The following is a 13,164-nucleotide window of genomic DNA, read 5'->3' on the forward strand; positions in this document are numbered from 1 at the left end:
TCGGAAGGGAGAGCCGTGGGAAGGGCAGGCAGATGGCCGGATGCCCACCTGGGGCTGGTGCAGCTCAGTGGCAGCCCTGGCCTGGCGTGCAGGAGGCCCCAGCGTCCACCCCCAGCACCACCAGAAAGGAAGGAACGATTCCCGCTGCCCTGTTCCTAGTAAGCAGTCCTAAGACACAACTCTGAACCCGCTGCACCAAATAAAATGGCCTCCCGGCTCCCGGCTGCAGAGCGGGCCAGCAGGTGGACCCGGCCAGCAGGTGGACAGGCCTTCTCCAGGATCTGTGCACGTGACTTCTTTCAGCCAGTCACGGGCCAGCTGGCGCCCCTGCTGTTCGGATGCTCCCCTGGTTTCCAGAACTGCCTCTGGGCCCGACCGAGCCTCTGCAGCTCTGCGTAAGGTCCTCGCATGAGGCCAAGTCCAGGTCCTTGGGTGGACGTCACCCGCTGGCCCCGCCTCCTGCCTCCCGCTTCAGCCTGTCACCATAAGGGAGGAGCAGGTGCGCCTGCCTAGTCCCTGCCGTGGCGCATCCCGGCTCTGAGTGGAGTTGCATCCCCAACGCGCTCAGAGCCCTGCGCAGAAACAGCAGCTGCGGGAGAGGGACAGGAGTGGTCAGGAGGGGCCCCGCAGGCCCCTGGCCGTGTCCTCTGGGACAACCCTCACGTGCTGATTCTCCATCCCAGGGGTGAAAGTGGGGCTCGCCCCCTCCCCGGGCAGCAGGCGCCTCCTGCCACTGCCCGCGGCCCTCTCCCTACAGGTGTCCCAGGGTGTCCCAGGGCGTCCCTCCTCTCGCCACTCGGGCTCGTGCCCGCACCCTCCTAGGCAGGAGTGGGCCTCTCCCGCCCAGGCTGCTGGGACAGGTGGGCTTGGGAAGCAGCCGGCCCTGCCTCCTGCCAGCTCCTGGGAGAAGACAAGGACCTGGCTCAGGAGGGGACAGCGAGGGCGCCGGCAGCCCTGGCCCCGCAGCGCGGCAGCTCCAGGGGTTCCCACAGCAGGTCACCTGCTCCCGAGAGCGGCCACACTGCAGGCCTCAGCGGAAACCCCCCAAAACCTCCCTCCAGGGCCCGCGAGAGAAATGCTGGGAATCAGGAGACCGGGCCGTGGCCGCAGAGGCCGCAGCGCCCACCGCGGTGTCCTAGGCTTCCTGAGTGCCTGCCTGTCCGCCTCTCCCTCGCCTCCTCCCCAGCTCCTTCCCGTTACTTCTCGCACGAGAGGGGCCGCTCCCACGCACAGCAGCGCGTGTCTTAACGCGCCTTCACAACCCTCCGGAGAAACGTGCCAGAGCTACACCTCCCTCCCGCTGCCCCGCAGCCATTGAACATGGGACTGGGGAGGCTCGGGGAGGGACGTGGGAGAGGAACCGCCCCCCGCAGCCGCGACCGGAGGCCTGGCTGTCCAGGGTTGTGGCCTCTTTCTCCCCTGGACGTCGACTGGGGAAGCCCCACCATGGCACGGGAGGGGCCCTCGAAGGGCAAAGGTGGCCTGGGGACCTGGGTTGTGGGACAGCACAGGGTTCTGACTCCTGTCCTCCGAGGCACTTGTTCTGCCCCGGGGTCCACGTGAGCCCCCAGATCTTCAGAGCACACGGTGCCCCACCGACCCCTCCCCTGACCTGTCACTCACCAATCCACAGCAGGAGCCAGGCCAACGGCAGCGGGACCACAGGAAGTGACCAGAGAATGGAAGGCGATGGGGTCAGGGTCCCCGCTGAGTCACCAGGCTGGGCCTCTGAGGCCACCAGGGGAAGACAGAGTGACTGGTAAGAGAGCAGCCAGGCCGGGACCAGCACGACACTCGGGGTGTGTCCATCAGAAGAGGGTAGCAACGGTCACCCCAAGGGACAGGAGGCCTGGAGTTGCTGCATTGTCTGGTTTTTTCATGAGAAAATAAGAAATAAGGACAATTTTAAAATATGAAACTTAATCTCAAATAGTGGTGGCAATTCAAAAAAAAGTCATTTTGAAGAAACTGGTGGACCATACCGAATGTGCGGCAGGGCCGTGCAGGGCTGCGGCTGTGGCAGCTCATCTCTGGCTTATCCCCTCGTGCCCAGCCGCGGCCGCGCACCAGAGCCAGGTGTCCAGGAGAGCAGGCCTCATCCCGAGGTCTTGCACAGGACCTGGCTGCTGGAGGGACACAGCCCAGGCGGCAGTCCCCGGCAGAGTGGACAGGTCCAGCCTTCTGCAGCCAGCTGTGAACTTGAATCCTAACCCTGCTGCCAAAGAGCTGGGAACACTGAGCCCGTCACATGTTCCTTTGTCCTTTGCCTGATTCCAGAGTATTTGAGGTCCTTCCATGAATGCATGCAGAAATGCAAAATGCTGTATAAACAAACCAAATCAAACAGAAATTCAGGCCCAAGGGAAAACCAGGGCTGGTAATTGGACTCAGAATTAAGGTTTGTCCAAAAGCACACAAATGCAGATTCCAGTGATTCTGTACCATGGCTAGCCCAGGACCCAAATGTTGCCTTGGGTTTCCTAGCAGCCAAAGCAAAGAAGCAAAGCAAACACACCAGTGCTGTCCTTCGCTGTCCTTTGGGAATAAAAATGCACCAGTTGACCAAAGCAGCTGTTTTCCTGGTAGTAGGCCTGAGATAAAATCGCTTCCAGGCTCTCCCTGGAGGACTTTTTTTTACTGATGTAGTAAACAATAACTCTAGGTGCTGGTGAGAAAATTTTTATTTCCTACATCTGTTTCTTTAATGTCCTTCTATGTGGGTTGATGACATGAGACCAAAAATAGATCAGTCAAAGCAAGCACCAGAGGAAAGGAGATTCAAGCGTGCCGTTCCCCATTGATCCGTGGACGGGACTCCACGTCTCTGACCCACAGCCTTCTCAGGTGAAAAGTGGACCAAATGCCGGGCCTGCCTTTTAGGATTGATATCGGCTCAAATGGAACAAGCTGTATAAATTGCCTGTCATGGTTTCTGGAACGTAGTGGGTCTGATTGCGTTCATTAGCAAGGTTGCTGACGAGCAACTTCTACTTCCCCTAACAGAGCAACACCCGACCGTGTGGCTCACATCATCCGCCCCGGAGCTTGGCGGGATGCAGAGGCTGGGTGTGCACGGATGCAGTCCATGCTCCACGCAGTCATTCAGGGACTCAGGCTCCTTCCCAGAGCTTCAAAGTCATCTCCATTCAGCTGGGGGACAGAGGAAGAATCGTGAGAGGTTTCAGTGGGCGGGGCATGGAAGTGGCACGCATAACCCATACCTACCAGTCTCTTGGCACCGTCAACAGAAACAGACGGGCTAACACGGGTCTGTGTCCCAAATGTTTGGGGAAAAAGGAAGACACAGTTTTTGAGGGAGCTCGTGAGTTCCTGGAGTCTCTGCCACCACCAAGAATCAAATGGATCTTGGTTCTTCGTGTCAGACAATGAGGGAGGCGGCTCTGGGGCCAGCAGGGTCTCCCCCTGGCTGTCTGCTCCTCAGCCACCCTGTGTTCTCTGGTGTCTGGAAACAGGGAATTTGAACTCTGGTCACTGGCCTTTCCCACAATCCGTCCTTTTTAGTTTTATGGGCCGTTGAGAAAGCACAGCGCCCCAGGGCCAGACGCCTCCTCTGCTGGTCAAGCAGGGATCACTTGCCTGTCCTCAGCGGAGCACGTGCTACTTACCTGCGGGCTCAGGGCAGGACCTGGAGTGCCTCTGAGGTACCCCTAGCCCTAGGGTCCTGCAGCTTCCTTAAGGAGACACAGTCAGCCACATACAGACGACTCCCACAAGACACTGGATAACTCATCGAGAAGACTGAAGGTGGTTTCCAAGAACACGCAAACTAGAGCAAGCTACATGCCTAGAAGTGGAATGAGAGAAGACACCAGGCGAAGTTGGTCATAAATGGAGCCACAAATAAAGTCCCTTTGCCACCGTGGATGTCCTGGACGTTCGTGGCGGCCGGGCCACGGAACGGACCTCAGCTTCCTAGCCAGGGTGGAGAGGGAAACTTGGTTACGTGTGTCACTGTGACCATGCCCTCTGAACAAGCCTGAGACCCAGGAGGGTTGCAGCCGGAGCCGGCATCTTGCCTGTGTGCCCCCCAGGGAGGCGCTAGTACCCGCCCCCGCCACCGGGGAAAGAGGAACTCCAGCCTGCCCACTCACACAGCTGGCGGGACAAGAACTGGACACCAATCCTGCTCTCTAACCCGCCTCCTAGATCCAAGACAAAGCTCTCCCAGGTTGACCCAAGTGTGGACACTAGTCACCCACATCCTCGCCGCAGGCCCGGGGCAGGGCGCAGGCTCCGTCCCCTCTCTCCACACCTTGCGTCCCGGCCAATGCACACGTCAGATCCTCAGCCAGCATCCCCATGGCGGGTCCTTCCGTCTGCGCAGCTGGTTCCCATCTGGCTGCCCGGCGTAGGCTGGAGAGGCGGTGGCGTCCGTATAGTAAGCAGTTCTTGCTCCTGACTGTTCCTCTCAGTTGAGCTTTGGCTGAATGTCGCCCCAGTCATTCAACAAATTCGCCTGGAAGGTGCACCCCGCCCCCAGGACCTCCGTGATCTTATAGAAGAGACAGGCATGACCCAGAGAAAACACCAGGAACACAGCGGTAAATTCACAAGGGAAGCGTAATGGAGGAGCCGGGGTTTTAGCGAGGCAGTTCCCTCTGGGGGAAACGACATTTAATCCAGAGACTAAACGAGGAAATGAACCTGGTCAGACTAAGAGGTGACACCAAAGCCCTGGGCTGGCATGGGGGAAGCTTTGAGTGGGGAGATGGCTTAGAGGGGACAAGGACCTGCAAGGCAGCCCGGTGGCTGGGAACGCCGGACGAAGGGAAGATGTCAGGGGCAGAGCATGGAGGAGGAAGGCAAGGGAGGCGGCTTCTCCTGCTGTAGAAATCGCTGGAACGTAGGCTTCCTGGCACGTGCACGAATCTCGGTGATTCTGTAATGCAGAGCTGAGAATAGACCCAAGGCATCAATCTGTTGAAAGGAAGGAAGGATAAATAGATGGATGATGGATGGACGGTCAGACTAGACGGGTGGGTGGGTGGGTGGATGGATGGATGGATGATGAATGGATAGATTATGGATCATGGATGAATGGATGGACAGATGAATGACAGACAGATGGATGATGAATGATAAATGAATGGATGCATGGACGGGATGGATGGTGGGCAGATGGATGATGGGCGGATGATGGATGGGTGGATGCATGCATGTGTGCATGGATGGATGGATGGATGGTTGGATGGACAGATGGATGGAAGACTGAAAGACTCATGCAGCCACCTTGGGAGGGACAGGAGACAGAATCCCCATTGGAATGCTTGTCCTTAATCATGCAGAATCAGAAAGGACCAGTTGGAGGAAGCTCCTTGAAGCTCTGCGCTAAGAAGTTGTGTTTGGTCAAATGAAGGCACTGGACCAGAGAGTCCAGCAGGGGACCCGCCCATTCCAGAGAAGACTGGCCTGGCACTGGACACGGGAGGGGTGTGGCGATTGCCGTGGGCTGCAGCAGGGCCAGAGGGAACTGATGGTGTGCGGTGCCTCCACGCACACTGTGGTGGTCAGACTGCGGGTGGTGATGGTGATGCTTGTCCGTTCCTGCACACCTACTATGTGCTAGGCCCTGGCACGTAAGATGCGTCTGCTCCCCTTGTTCTCACCGCCATCTTGCTGGGCCGTGCTATCGTGCGCCCACCCTCCTCATTCTGCAGAGGAGGGCTTGTGCCCTTGGGCTCGGTCGTTCCCTCCGCCATCTCATGAATCCCCATGGGAGCCGGTGGCAGGCGTGGCAGGTGGAGCACGAGGCCCCGGGGCCAAAGCGGGAGGGAGGCGGCCCAGGGCTCTCCAGGCAAGGTGGACGGTTGACCCGAAGGAGCAGCCTGCGTGTGTGGGGCTCGAAGCAGTGGAGGCCGGGGACCTCACCAGCAGGTGCCAGGACGGTGGTTGGGGGTTGTCGCCAGCCTCAGGTTGAGCTGAGTCCGGATCGGAAGGTTTACAAGGGCAGCATCATGGGTTCAGAGCCAGGAGGGAAGCGCCCCTGCTTTGCCCAGGCAGGGTCTCAAGGGCAGGGTCCCGTGGGCAGGGTCCCGTGGGCAGGGTCCCGTGGGCAGGGTCCCAAGGGCAGGGTCCCGAGGGCAGGGTCCCCTGGGCAGGGTCCCGAGGGCAGGGTCCCGAGGGCAGGGTCCCCTGGGCAGGGTCTCGAGGGCAGGGTCCTGTGGGCAGGGTCCCGAGGGCAGGGTCCCAAGGGCGACAGGAGGGAAAGTCCTGTGCGGCCGAGGGGCCCAGGACCCGGGCGCCTTCCCACGCAGGCCACGATTCTCTGGGTCGGCCCCGCCCACGCACCTTCGCCCCAGGCCTCACGGTGACAGGGAAGCCCTGTGACACCCTGGCTTTGGACAAGCTCAGGCAGCCGCTCGTTAGGGCCGCTCTCAGGGCCGCAGCCAGGGGCCACATGTCTGCGTGGGTGGAACCACTCACGGCTTCCCGCCACAGGAGTCTGTCCAGCAGCGACTCGGTGCCATGCAGGCTCTGGAGGTGACGCTGGTGGGCACAGAGGGCCATGTGCCTCCCTAATGCTGTTGCCTTCGAGTGGAAAGGGGGGCGGTAACCAAGGAACCTGAGATCCTTCGTGGCCAAGGGAGAAGGGACAGAGTTGAGGCTATTCAACCAGGGTGGTCAGGGTTGGGGTCTCTCAGAGGAGGTGACACTTGAGCAATAAGATGAAACCCCTTGGGAGATCTGGGGGCAGGGCATTCCAGGCAGGGGGCAGGCGAGCAAAGGTCCTGAGGTTGGGTGAAGTTCAGCATGGTTAAGGGGCAGGAGGCTGCTGTGGTCGGACCACAGTGAGCACAGGCCAGAGAGGAGGGGTCTGCAGGAGCCAGACGGCTGGCTCAGTCAGAGCGGGCTTCCCTCCCGTGTGTGAGGATGCCCTGAGCGGTGTGAGCGAAGGCTCACTATGATCCCTGTCCCTCCCCGGGCAGGCCTGGTCAAGAGAACCCCGTCTCTCATGCAGGCTTGAGCACAGGGGCCCCCCACACTCGGCAGCCTGCCCGTCTCTCCCTCTGACCCTGGCACCCCAAACAGTGACTCACCTAGCGAGCCAGCCCGCGGCCGACACGCTGGCGAGAAGGGCGCCGAGTGTGAGGTTAAGGGACGCGTCCGCGGGGTGCCGAGCGCAACTGCTTTATTCAAAGGCTTACGGGGCGGGCGCGAGGGGCTGCTCTCAGTGCTTCTGCTCCTGGTGGGGGAGACGCAGGGACGTGCAGCTTGGTGGCTAAAAATAGGAGGAACCTCAGTCTGTTTCCATGAGACGGGACCCACAGCAGCACAGCCCACATCTCCCTCCGAGCAGAGGGACGGGTGGGGACCTGGCAGGGAGGATGGGCCCCTCCCTCGGCCCCTGCTTGGTGCAGCCTGTGGCCAGCTCCCTCTGCCCGCCAGGCCTGGGGTAGGAGTCTGACGCCCCCAGAGCCTGGCCACCTCCCCCATGTGACCTTGGGCTGGGGCTCTGAAGACAAAGAGCAGCGCCCCCCGTTGGTGCCTCTGAGAGGCTGAGGGTGCAGGTGCCCGGCCTGAGAGGGGCACTGGGAGCAGACCCGTTGTCCCGGGGTCTCCCGGGTTCAGGTGGGCACAGGGCCCTCATGGCCCGCTGCCTTTGGCTGGTGCCCACGCCAGGCCAGGAGGAGGAGAGGTGCTTCCCCTGGCACGCGGAGGCTTGGGGCACGAGGACAGGTGCCTCCTCCTGCCTCCGGCCAGCCAGCCCTGTCCTGCCACCCATCTGCCTGGCACCCCTTCACTCACTGGGCTCACTCACCACGAATAAGCAGCCACGGTTCTGGGTTCAAGTCCCTGACGGGGCAGGGAGACCAGACCAGGGGGCTCGTGCACCGCCCCGGGGAACACAGGCCCGTGGTGCTGGACGGCAGCCATGGTGGGGCGGGGCGGTGGTCCGTGGGGAGGCAGCTGCAGAGCCAGGGCTGCCCTGTGGGGTCTTCTCAGGAGCCCCCGCCTGGGGACCGGGGACGCCCCTTCCTTTGCTTTCTTCTTCTGCAGCCTCTGTCCTTCCTTCCTGCTGGCTCCGTCCCCGCCCGGCCTCTTGCTCTGCTCCAGGGCGTGGGGTCCCCTGAGCTCCCCTGCCAGCAGGCCCCTCTCGGCCACCCCAGCCCGCGACCTTCCTGCAGGGCTTGGCTCCTGGGCCTTGGCCGGTGCTGCCCCTCCTGGGCCCTTCTTGCCTATTTTCACAGTCAAGGTCCCTGGGGCCCCACAGCCCCTGGGACAGCTCTGAAAACTGCACACTCCGCGCACACATTCTGGGCCTGAAGAGTCGCACGGGATGCGGTCGGCGGGCCGCTCGCTGAACGTGGGCTTGGACGCGAACCTGGCAGAACCCCGGAAGCTGGGGCTTTGCCGCTTTTTGTTTTCCTGGGAAGTTCAGCACACAGGCTGAGCAGTAGGGCTGACCCTCCCCACCCAACCCCAGGGAGAAGCCATCGAGTGGCCGAAGCACACATGAAAGCCAAAAGGGGCAGCTGGGTCACTCATCAGAGAGCGAGCCCTGCGCTGCAAACCCGACCCCGCCTGAGGTGCCTGATGCCCTCCTGCTTCCCTTGCTGCTTTGCCGCCCCCACGCCCATCTTTGAGCATCTTACAAATGACGCCCTATAGCCCACGTCCTCTCACGCCCGGCTTCTTGGTCCACGTTGCGTGAGCAGCAGAACCTTGTCCTTCCTCTTCGCTAGCTTCCTGCTCTGTGAGGCTCTCCGGTGCGTGGGTCCATTCTCCTGTGGATGGACACTTGGGCTGTTCCCAGTTTGGGGCTAGTTACTGCTATGAGACTTCGTCAACAGGTGCCTGAGTTCACGTACGACGTGCTTCTGTTGGGCGTCTACCTGGGAGGGGAGTTGCTGGACCCAGGGCACAGAAGTAGGTCTAACAAAAAACAGACGCTGCCAGGCCATTTTCCAAAGTGGCTCTGCCACCTTATACCCACCACCATGGAGCAGAGGCCCTGATGCTCCGTGTCCTCATCAACTCTTGCTATTGTCAACATTTTCCATTTAGCCAATCTGCCCTGGTTATCTCACTGTGACCAGTTTTCATTTCGGCAATTACTGATGAGATTTAGCACCTTTTCACATATTTATCAGTCACTGAGATGTTCTTGTTGTGGGGCAACTGGTTTTTGCCCATGTTTTATATTGAGTTGTTCATCTTTTGGGTATCTATTGTAGTCCTGCTTATTCTGGAATAGAGGAAGCTCTTGGTGGGGTGTGTGTGTGAAAGGCTTCCCCACTTTATAATCTGCCCCTTCGCTCTCTCATCGATGTCTTTTGACAGGCACGGAGGTGTTCCCTTGTGTTATTTCCTAGAAGTTTTACATTTTCCGCTTGACATTTAGATCTATCACCCTCTAAAATCAATGTTGCCAATGGCGTGAGGTAGGGACCCAGCTTAGTTTCTTTTATGTGTATTTCCCAGGACCCGTCACTAAAAAGGTGAGGTGGCCTTCCCCCATTGCTTGGCAGTGACACACCTGTCCTTACTACCCCACGGGTCCACTGGAGTATACCCTCACACCAAGGCCACACTTAGTGACCGTAGTGTTGAGATAGGAGCTGGCACCCAGGCCAGCAAATTCTCCTCTTCAGTCTTCTTCAAAAATTGGCTCTTCTGCATCCTTGTGTTGCTACATATAGTTTTGAAAAAACTGGACTCTGTTTTCCAAGTTATTTACACACACACACACACACACACACACCCATTAGGAATTTTATCAGGGTTCTGTGCACTAAATCTGTTAACCAGTTTGCAAAGCAACAACTTCTTTAAAACATGAGCAGGATACACCCTGTGTTTACTTCAGCCTTCCTGGATGCCTTTTAATAATGCTTTATAGTTTTCTGAGTATTTTTCAGGTGAACCAATTTTTTAAAAACCATTGAGAGGGGAGGGTCCAGGTGACATTTGGACACAGCAAGATCACAGAAGTGGCCCCACCCAGAGTGCTCCCAGAGGGTCTTCTTGGGTGGCCCCAGCATCCTGGTCTCCGAGGAGCTCCAAGATGCACCTGTCTGGACCCTCCCCGTGCCCACTCTCCTGCCCATCACTGCCCAGCGTGCAGCCTGGTCCATGGGTAGTGCAGGGAGCATGCAGGTCAGTCCCGCCCCGTGGTGCCAGCTCAGGGACGCCCAGCTCTGTGGCAGGCTGAGGGCGGGGTGGCAGGCGCACCTGGCCATGGAGACTGCGTCTTCAGGAGCAGCGTGTTGACACCTCCCCGCAGAGGAGCCTCACGTACGCTCGTCACAGTCTTTACTAATGACCAACGGGCAGTAAAGACGGGAAGGTGGCCGCAGCCGAGGACCTGGTCACCACCGTGGCCGTCCTGCGCTGTCCTCCTGGTTTCTGCGCACGCTCTGCACTGGCTTGTTCTGGTTTCAAAGCGTCGGCGTTGGAGCTTCCTCACCTGACGCCGCCTGCACTCCTGGATAGCGAGGCCAGAGCGCTACTGCGCGGGCCCCTGACCAGCACCAAGCGCCAGGTGCCAGCACGGATGTGGCAGTGGCTCCCTCAGGGGCCCCTCGGCCCTCTCGGCTGTCCCCCCACACACCCCAAGGCACAGAAAGGCCCGTGACCCAGCCAGGCGGCTCAGCGAGCCCTGCTCTTGCCTGGCGGATGGAGGATGCTGCTGGCTCCGGGGGAGGCTCAGCCTCCCCTGTGGGCTCCTTCCTCTGGGCCCGAGGCGCCTCTTCCTTCTGCAGCTGAGGAGTCGTGAGGTGCGGATCCAGCCGTGGAGTCCCCCGGGCAGGCCCGAGTCCGCGCTTCCGGGCTGTGTGTGGCCAAGGGCGAACCTGCACCTCTCTGAGCTCCAGTGTCTCCTGGGGAAATGGGCTCTGGAAGCCCCAGGAAGACAGGGGGACAGAAGGACCATGAGCCCAGAGGCGCTCCCAGGAGGCAGGCCTGCCCAGCAGGCGGTTGTGGGCAGCGTCCCCAGCCGGGGAGGAAGGTGGCCCTGCCCAGCCCCAGCCCCCAGCTCAGGGCCCCAGCCCTGCCCTCCTCCCTCTGCTGAGGACGCTGGCCACCAGCAGCCGGGCCCGGGGCAGGTGGGCCGTCCTGGCCGCCCACCGTGGTCCCCAGGTCCTGCCACCCACTTGGCCTGGCCCAGAGCAGGCGGGGCCCCAGCATCAGAACATCCCAGAGAGCCTTCCTGGCTGTCACCCAGCTAAGGGACCAGGTGGCAGAGCGGTGGGGCCTGGCAGGGGCGAGCGGGGCAGGGGCCTCTCTGCCCCTGACTGGCAGGAAGGGGCCGCACCAGAGGCTGACCTGCCACGAGGCTCCAGCGCCCGGCGGGGCCGTCATTGGCCCAAGTCTCACGCAGGAGAGGAGCAGGCGGTGTCCACCTGAGTCCCTGCAGCCCGGCCCCGAAACACGGAGACACCGGCGCTCGGGACCAACAGAGGCAAGCTCCCCCACGGGGCCCCTGTCCCCATGCCACCCGCTGCCTCCAGAAGTCACCTCCGCCCCAGAATCAATCATTAACAGTGAAGAGCAAGCGTGGCGGGCTTTCACGGCGCTCCTCCCAGGGCTGGGTGCCCTCCCAAGCCCTCGCACCTATTATCTCATTTAACCCTCAACGACCCTGTGAGGCTAGTGCCTTTATTAGCCCTTTGTCCACATGAGAGGAGTGAGGCACAGAGAAGCCAAGTAACAGGCTCAAGGCCACACAGCTAGGTATGGACTCATCAGCTCCATTCACAGATGCAGACACTAAGGCACAGGAAAGACAAGAGCTGTCCATGGTCACTCAGTTAGTAAGTGGTCAAGTTAGAATTTGAGCCTCGGTTCTGAAGGACCCTGCGAGCTACTATTTCTGTTTTTCTCTAAAAGTCCGCGTCCCCTGGGGCAGACTGCACAGCTCCAGGAAGTCAGCGGGGAAGAGTGTGCCATCCCAGGGCTGCACCGGGGCTGGGCGCTGAGCTCAGAGCTGAGTCAGCACACACCTGCCCTCTATTGCTCCAGCTAAGATGCACCAGGCCTTTTGCAAACGCTCAGCCTCCTGAGAGGCCAAGAGGAGAGCCTAGCCTCAGGTCAGGTGGACCAAGTTGCCGTCCGGTCCTGCCATGCTTGGCTGTGTGGCCTTGGACAAGTTGCTTTGCTTCTCTGGGTGGCCCAGCATGCAGTGTGGAATGGAAATGATAACAGCGCCTATCGGGTAGGGGGAGGAGAGGATTAAGCATGGGAACACATCACGGGGCCGAGAAGCAGCTCCTAACCCTCTTCCACTCAGAGTCGCCGTGAGGGTAGGTGGCAGCTCAGTTAAGCCAGGGGCCAGCTCCTTGCACTTCTGGGCTTCACACATCCACAAAATGGGCACAGGACTTAGTGCTCCCTCAGGTCAGTGCATCCAGAGGGCTGAGGAGGCACCTGGCGCGTCACCTCCTGCCGTGCCGCAGCCACCGCTGAGGATGCACAGAGAAGGCAGCTCTCAGGGCCATGATAAGCCTCCGCTCCACTCCTGCCACAGGCTTCCGACTGCTGCCCACCATGTGCTTCAGAGCACGGAAGCTCTGCCTGCGTTATGAGAAAGCAGACTCTAGGCGCCGTGACCCCAGCCTCTGGCAGAGCTGCCTCCACTGGGTTTCAGGAAAACGCCAGCCCGTGTCCTTTTCAGAGGTCCCCTGGGACCCCTTCCTCTGGACTTGGTTGACATGTCTTTGGGAAACTCAGGAAGAGTCTGTCCACTTAGGCCTCTTGGGCCCTCGGTGAGCTCCCCTTGGAACTGACCTCAGGAGCAAGTGTGCTTCTGTAGGCAAACACGACAAAGAGAACCAAGGCGTGCAGCTTCTTTCCCTTTTTGCCTTGGCTGCCAGGTACATCGCTGCCAGATTCTGTACCCCGTAAAGGTGGTTTGCTCATGGAGGGCAGTGCAGCGTGAGCGTCAAAGCTTGAAGTCAAAGTCGGACCTCGGGCTCCTCTGCTCATCACTGTGCCACTTAAGCAAGTGGCTTCATCACCCTGAGCCTGTTTCCTCCTCTGTAAAGAGACAGTCCCCGAGTTCCACCTTCTCCAGACCACGTGAGCTTGGCAGCCCCTTCCTCTCTCGGAGCTTTGGTCTCCTCTGCGTGCTAATGACCACGCTACAGGAGTGGGGTGAGGACGCTCAGGCACAGCCTGGTGCTTGAGCATGACTGGTGCCTTGTG

The 13,164-nt window shown here is 60.2% G+C and overlaps 1 long non-coding RNA gene across 1 annotated transcript; it reads right to left on the reverse strand.

Moving 5' to 3' along the window:
• Window positions 1–3,677: 3,677 nt before the first annotated feature.
• LOC124986512 (uncharacterized) lies at window positions 3,678–4,894 on the reverse strand. Its single transcript, XR_007109019.1, has 3 exons — window positions 4,752–4,894; window positions 4,274–4,477; window positions 3,678–3,805 (listed from the first exon to the last, which is right to left on the reverse strand). It is a non-coding gene; the product is annotated as an uncharacterized LOC124986512 (long non-coding RNA).
• Window positions 4,895–13,164: the final 8,270 nt, after the last annotated feature.

This window comes from Sciurus carolinensis, chromosome 6 (assembly GCF_902686445.1).
Source record: "Sciurus carolinensis chromosome 6, mSciCar1.2, whole genome shotgun sequence".
NCBI lineage: Eukaryota > Metazoa > Chordata > Mammalia > Rodentia > Sciuridae > Sciurus > Sciurus carolinensis.